At 41.2% G+C, this 7,342-nt stretch overlaps 1 protein-coding gene across 1 annotated transcript in view; it reads right to left on the bottom strand.

The window, feature by feature from the left end:
* E2F3 (E2F transcription factor 3) overlaps window positions 1-7,342 on the bottom strand; it is an 83,263-nt gene that overhangs the window by 35,873 nt on the left and 40,048 nt on the right. The window lies entirely within an intron of this gene.

Raw genomic sequence — 7,342 nt, 5'->3', positions numbered from 1 at the left:
CCCCCCCCCCCCCAAAAAAAAGCAGGTGATTTAAGTTTCAAGCAAGTTGCTCTTTCTTGTTCAGATTGTATTTTGTATTTTCAGGATGATTTTCTTGCATGTGATATCTGGTCACCGTTACAGTCCTGTGGTACCGAAATCACTATAAAATAAATGCACAAATCCTGGTTCCCAAACTTGGATATACACTGGAAGCAACTGGAACATTCAAAAATTTCTGATGCCTGGGTCCCACCTGAGATACTGATTAGGTATATATGGGTGTGGTCTGGGTGGCAAGATTTTTTTAAATTTTAATGTTTGTTTATTTAAACCTGTTTTAAAAAACTGAAGTATACTTAATTTACAATGCTGTGTCTCAGGTGTACAGCAAAGTGATTCAGATATACATATATGTGTGTGTATATATATTCCTTTTCAGATTCTTTTCCATGATAAGTTATTATAAGATATTGAATACAGCTCCCTGTGTTATACAGTAGGTCCTTGTTGTTTATCTATTTTATATATATTAGTGTGTGTATGTCAATCCCAAACTCCTAATTTAGCCCCACCCCCTCACCCCCCCACCATCCCCTTTGGTAACTGTAAGTTTGTTTTCTATGTCTGAGTCTATTTCTGTTTTGTAAATAAGCTCATTTGCATCATATTTTAGATCCCACATATAAGTGATATCATATGATATCTACCTTTCTCTGTCTGATTTACTTCACTCAATATGATCATCTCTAGGTCCACCCATGTTGCTGCATGGGTGGCAAGATTTTTAAAAGCCACGCAACTGAGTCTAACGTCTAGCAAAGTTTTAGAACTATGTCTCCACGGTAAACCCTGGTTGGCAATTAGGCTCAGAAGTTACTGCCGTTTATGGGAAGTCTGCCTTAACCTTGCCAAATACAAGCACAATTATGGTGTGATGAACACTCATCAGGGGGAAATACGTATTCTGTTCCGACACGAAATTATTTTTAAAGGCAGAAGGGCAAGAGACAAGAAGGAACAATGATGCTTTTGTAGCAGTAAGACAAGTCTTCAGTCTACAAAACTTCCTAGTGTATTATGGAAACCAGTTTTGCTGGTTTTTTATTATATGACAAAGGGAAGCACTTTGTCTGAATTTTGGATGTAAGATGTACTAGTCCAAAGCACTAGTGACATATCTCTATGACTTCCGGAAAAAATCCAGAGAAGCTTTCTACTCTAAGAATATCACTGTCAAAGAACAGATGTTGTCATTTCCTACCAGTCTTTACATTTTTCTATGGCAAGAAGATAAGGACCAAACCTGTCCACCTAAAAGGCAGTGCCATAAGGTTGCAATCTTCCATTAAGAGATTAAATATAACTTCTAAGGCCATGGGTCCCAAACTTGACCATGCTCAGAATCACCCAGGGAGCTTGTTAAATGCAGATAGATGGTTGGGCCCCACGGCACAGTTCTGTGATTCTGTAGGTCGAGGGTGGGAATCTGCATTTCCGACAAGTTCCCAGGTGATGCTGATGCTGCTGGTGTGAGGACCACATGTTGAGGACCCCTGTTCCAAGTGCTCACAAATGGTACTCCTCCTGGAGTAACAAATGTTCCTGTCTTGCTTCAGGCTTTGTGATAAAGAGAAAACTCACTTTGAGTGAAACGAGACATTGTCTTAACATAAATCTTGAGATTTATGCCAAGAGGTAAAATCTTATCATTCCCTTAGAGAGGAACAGACGGGTTCAGTTAACTTCATTCATTCACTTGTGAGCAAATGATACCTTTGAAGGAGAAGATGAAAGAGCTGTCTTAAGTTAAAAGAGAAAGACCTTAACATCCCCCCCCCCCAAAAACGCTGACCCATGGTTTCCTGTTTCAGAAAGGAATATTGGCTATTTTTCATTTACAAAATGTTTATTTCATAATGTGGCATTTAAGTGGGTGTAAAGGTGGGCTTTTTAACTAAGCGGTCAGGGCCACAGAGTAATATCTGGAAAAAAAAATTGACTCTGTACTTTGTAGAAGAGCAGGATAAACCCAAATGGAGCCAGTACTGAGATGCAAAACAAACAAACAAACAAAAAATATCTACGCAATTCTGCAAAAAATATATGGGTCAATTTCGTACATGTGTGTGGAAGGGAGATAGAGGAGGATGCTTTCTGTGACTCAAAATCTGGAAGCCACAAAGGAAAGAATGGGAAAAAATATGCTTTATAAAAATTAACTTCTGTATGTGGCAAACCGAAACCTCAAAGACTAAAGAAAATGATAAACTGAGAAAAATATTTGGAGATCATATCATGGTCTCAGGGCTAATTAATCTCCCTATTACATAAAGTGCTCTGTAAATCAATAAGACAGAGACCAACAACCCAGTAGAATAATAAGTCAAGTACAGGAAGATACAGTTTGCAAAAAAAGAAAAACAAATGGCCTTTAAACAGATAAGATGTCTGACCTCACACTCTTTAAAAAAGGCATGCAAATATAAACCATAGTGAGATATAGTTTGCATATCAGATCGGCAAAAATTCCAAAGTGTGGAAACTTACTCTGTTGGTGAAGCTCTCAATAAGTTCTTGGTAAGAGAGCAAAATGAAACAATCCGGTGAAAGGGCAATCAACACCATCGCCAGTTAAGTAGGAACTCATCCTCTGCTGTTACAGTTGCACGTGCATGAAGTTGATACCCGTGCAACTTTGTTTGTAACAGCAGAAGATTGACAGAACCTATGAGACTATTCCTAGGAGACTGGTTTGATACCTGACACATCCATACAATGGAATATTATTTAGCTCTAAAAATCATGACGTGGCTCTGTATGTTCTGACACGGAAGGCTCGTTGAAGTATATCATTAAATGTGAAAACAAGGTGCAGAATAACATAACAGTTGTCCTCTATTCTAAGAAAAGGAGGAAAATAAAAATATTTAATCTTTTGAGTTTGCACAAACAATGGAAGAATTCACAAGAAACTAATGGAAATAGGAGGGTAGGGTGGATGGGAACAGGCCTGAGAGCAAGATTTTCAAGTAAGCCTTCTTATAAAAGTTCCTTTATAAGAGTGATTGAAGTCAAAGTGTAGTATTATTTAAAACATGAGAAAACTTTGGTGTCTGAATATTTTTTCTTCACATGTTTTCAGCACCATTCAAAGCGCCGCCCCTGCACCCCGCTCAAAAAAAGTACTTAGTAAATACAAGTCAAGTGATAGGGCTAGGCCAAAACTACTGACCTCTAGAAGGCCAGATGTTAGATGGCAAAGTCCGCTTTGCAGGCAAGTGCTTTTCGGCAGAGCATTCACTACAACAGGTCTCTGAAGATGAAAGCCAGGCTTTTAGTTTTACTGTATCAATTCGATTTCTATAAATACTCTCCTCTAAATAAGCCAATGTTTCTTTGCAGCTCATACTTTTAAGCCGCGGCTCAGATGTTTACCATAGAATGTTTTGCACTCCGTGGCACTCTCCCCACTTTTGTTTTAATAAATAACCAACCAACAGAAGCGCCTAATTATAGACTTCAGGAACATGAAATTCCCCAGATCAGACAAGAACTACACTCTACCCTCCCCCCAGCCCTCAAACCTGTCCTTTCTCTATCGCAAAACCAGGAAGCACCTTTAGATACTATACAAAGTACAGCACATAGAGTATTCAAATGAGGCAAAGTAACCAAATTTCTAGTACCTCCATGTCTCTCTGAAGAGATGCCAGTTTTTACATAGCCCCTAAAATATCATATTTTAAAATCACCCTCTATGTTCAGACTGCTGCTACATAAAATTTATAAAGTTAATGCAAACCTTATATAAATGTTATATAAAATTTTTTTAAAAATAAAGACAAACACATTTAACTTATTCTGGGCACATGTCAAGACACCAGAGTTATGGTTCTATGACTTTCTGTCATGATTCAATGAAAGAAAGCAAGTCAGCTGACCTTTCCTGTACCGGCTCTCAGCAGCAGGAACTTACTGGACGGTATATGCCAGCAGGCATGAACCTGCCATCGCACTGGCACTTGCTGGAGAGCCGGTTATCATTTCTCTGGAGATGTTTCTAGGCTATGCACGGAGAGCACTCATGACAACCAAACCAACCAAAAAAAAAAAAAAAAGGCCCACCCCACAAACTAGCTTTCCAGCATCCCTTGCTCAGTTTCTAAAATTACCACCTGTAATCTACCTGGAAAAAGAGAATGGGTTTGGACAAGTGAAAATCCTTTCACATCAATCCCCAGGAATGAAATTTGAGTAAAATCCTAGCTACTGTGTCACCAGGAAATGGAGAAGAAAGATCCAAGGACAGAGTATCAAGAATCGCCTGTTTTCTAGTCCTTGATAGGGCCTTAACTCACTGTGTGACCCTGGGCAAGTCACTGTCCCTCTCTGGGCCTCCATTTACTCATCTGAATGCGGTGGTGATACCTGAGGTCTCACAGAGGTCTTTCCCAGCACTCATGAACAGAGACTGGAACTCCAGGTTGCTTAATTCCGCTAGCTTACTCTGTCACTAGAACACCCAATTTACTGGCAAGAATAAATTATGGGGACGACAGTGGCTTCTTCTGTTGGTGACTGCTTACAATGAATGAATGTGTTGTAACCCAACTCGTGGGCAAAATGACTTCACAGTCTAATCCTTTCGATTTCTGACTCCTGATTATGTAGCAGTCTCTGCACGAGATGACATAATATAAAAATAAATTCTCTATTTCATTCTGTCCCTTCTCCTTGGAGTCTGGATCAGTGCAAATCACTGACATTCAGAAAAAAAAGGAATCCCAGAAGATCACTGTGGGTCTCCGTCTGGGGCAGTGGGGAACTGCCTTGTTGAGAGGCCCAAGCAGGGAAGGCAGTGGCTTGGCTTGTCAGATGTAAAGCAAAATGGCCAAGACTTATCAGCTCTGCCAGTGTGTGGTTCTCTCTCTCCCATACACACAAGCACACACACACACACAACCAATAATGCAGTACTGCTTAACTCATTTGTCCCTTGGGCAAAAGAAAAAAAAAAACCTCACAAGAGAGGCCGGGCCCTTTCCCTAAGTCTGTCAAAAGCTGTAGAACACGAGGCAGTGGCTGGTCCTATTCCCCTTCCAAACGACATTCAACAAGATAACGTGGCGGTTCCTCTCTCCTCTGTGCTCTGAGGACCTACCTATTTTCCCTGACAAGAAGGCACAGCTAATATATTACGTTCATCTAACTTATTACATTGCATCCCGATATTATCCAAGGAAGACGTCTTCTGGGTCCAAGGTGGCTGCATTTCTTTATAAAGATGCAGTAAAACAGTGACATTTTATGAAGCTGCTTTGTTGGCATTGAGATTTGTTTGTTCTTACTTTTAACTTTTTAGGTTCCCTCTAAGTGTATATATTTGCCTCTCCTGTCAAAAGTAAGACAGAGGGTAGATTTCAAATCTCACTTTTCATTTCCTAATTCAGAAACAGATATTTTACATCAGGGGTCAGCAAAGCTTCCAACCTTAAGCGCTGCCCATGGTGTTACCCAACCCCTGTGTCAAGTAGGTACTCCTCGTGCTTTAAAGGGTAAGTTCCTAGACTTCTGGTGAAATAATTAGAGTTAACACACACTGAGCCTCTGTTGAAAGTTGGATTTCGGTGCTCAAAATGATCATTTCATCCTCCTTGAACTCCTACGTCACAGATAAGGAAGCAATGTCAGCTAGAAAGTGGCAAAGTAGCCACTTGAACCCATCTTTCTAATACCCAATTTCCCTCCAAGAGTGGATGAGAAAACAGAGTCCTCGGCTCTAAGAAGCCCCCGATTGCAAGATGTACCACTGTTTCATAAACAAATGGGAGAGATCGATGGCAGATGACATCTGCCAAAAAATGTTATGTCTAAGAAAATGGAGAAAATACACTCATTCTCACACAAAAGAAACAACTCACTATGACCTGCTCCCCACTCCCCATCCCGACTGAGGAGGAATCTGAGGCTCAGAAGGCTGTGATCTGTCCAAGGGCCCAAGGAGTGGCAGGGCCAATGCAGTTCAGTTCCAAAAACATGCACCTATTATGTGGCAAACTGTGCTGTGCCTGGGTCCCCTTGTGATGCCTGCCCTCGGGGAACTCAGCATCAGAATGAAAGCCCAGAGGTCCTGATGCCATATCCCAGCCCTTAGCTACACCCATTCATGACTCAGGGCGACTTTCCAAGGCCTTTGGATTGACTCTGCAACATTTCCTAAGACTTAATATAAAGTCTTGAATTGAATGGCTAAGAAAGAAAATGTGTCTTCTCTCTTTTGGATTTGTTTTGTTTTTCCTTTTGACATAACATTTCATTTCCAAGGATCTTGCTTCTGGGTGAGGATGTAAACAAGTTGGGCAGAACTGCCAGGACAGCACTCACTCTGCTTTCTTGCCTCTTCTTCTGGAATCAGCTGCAGTAAGGAACTCACATGCAATGGGATAAAGAGAAATAGACCTACAAGTTGAGTTAAGGTGGAGGTAGAAACTAATATTTTTTGAGGGCCCACTAGGGATCATACTAGATACCAGGTGTTCTTGTTTTGTGAAAGGATGAACTAAGAAACGGATAAACCTTTAATCTATCCAAGGTGTCAACTACGTAGCTCTACTGCAAAACGCACTGGACATCTCAAGGATCTGACGAAGTTTACTTCACAGAGGCTGAACCTGTGATGAATCGTGAGTAGCTAATATTAAAAATCTCTTTGTGCAGGCTTCCCTGGTGGCGCAGTGGTTGAGAGTCCGCCTGCCGATGCAGGGGACACGGGTTCGTGCCCCGGTCCGGGAAGATCCCACATGCCGTGGAGCAGCTGCGCCCGTGAGCCACGGCTGCTGAGCCTGCGCGTCCGGAGCCTGTGCTCCGCAACGGGAGAGGCCACAACAGTGAGAGGCCCACGTACCGCAAAAAAAAAAAAAAAAAAAAAAATCTCTTTGTGGGACTTCCCTGGAGGTCCAGTGGTTTGGGCTCCACGGTCCCAACGCAGGGGGCACGGGTTCAATCCCTGATCGGGGAACTAAGATCCAGCATGCTGCACGATGCAGCCCCCCCGAAAAAATGTCTCTTTTTTGAAAGCACCATATCAAATCATAAGTATGTGGTGCAGACACCATGGGGCCACTAATATGGGACTTTTATCGAAAAAGCTTACAAGCTAAACAGTGATCAAACAGTTGATAGGAAATTAAAGTAAAATAAATAAAATAAAATAACCAACTTTTAACTTATGGAAGACATGCAGTATCAGTACACACAATTAAACGGTCAAATAAGTTCCATAGGCAATAAAGCCATGGGAATTCACACAGGTCGACACAGCATCTGAAGCATTACAGTTTTCAAAAAAAAAAAAAAAAAA

Source organism: Lipotes vexillifer, unplaced genomic scaffold, assembly GCF_000442215.2.
Source record: "Lipotes vexillifer unplaced genomic scaffold, Lipotes_vexillifer_v1.1 scaffold428, whole genome shotgun sequence".
Taxonomy (NCBI): Eukaryota; Metazoa; Chordata; class Mammalia; order Artiodactyla; family Lipotidae; genus Lipotes; species Lipotes vexillifer.
Note: the sequence above shows the minus strand (reverse complement) of the source record. Positions and strands in the feature narration are given on the sequence as shown.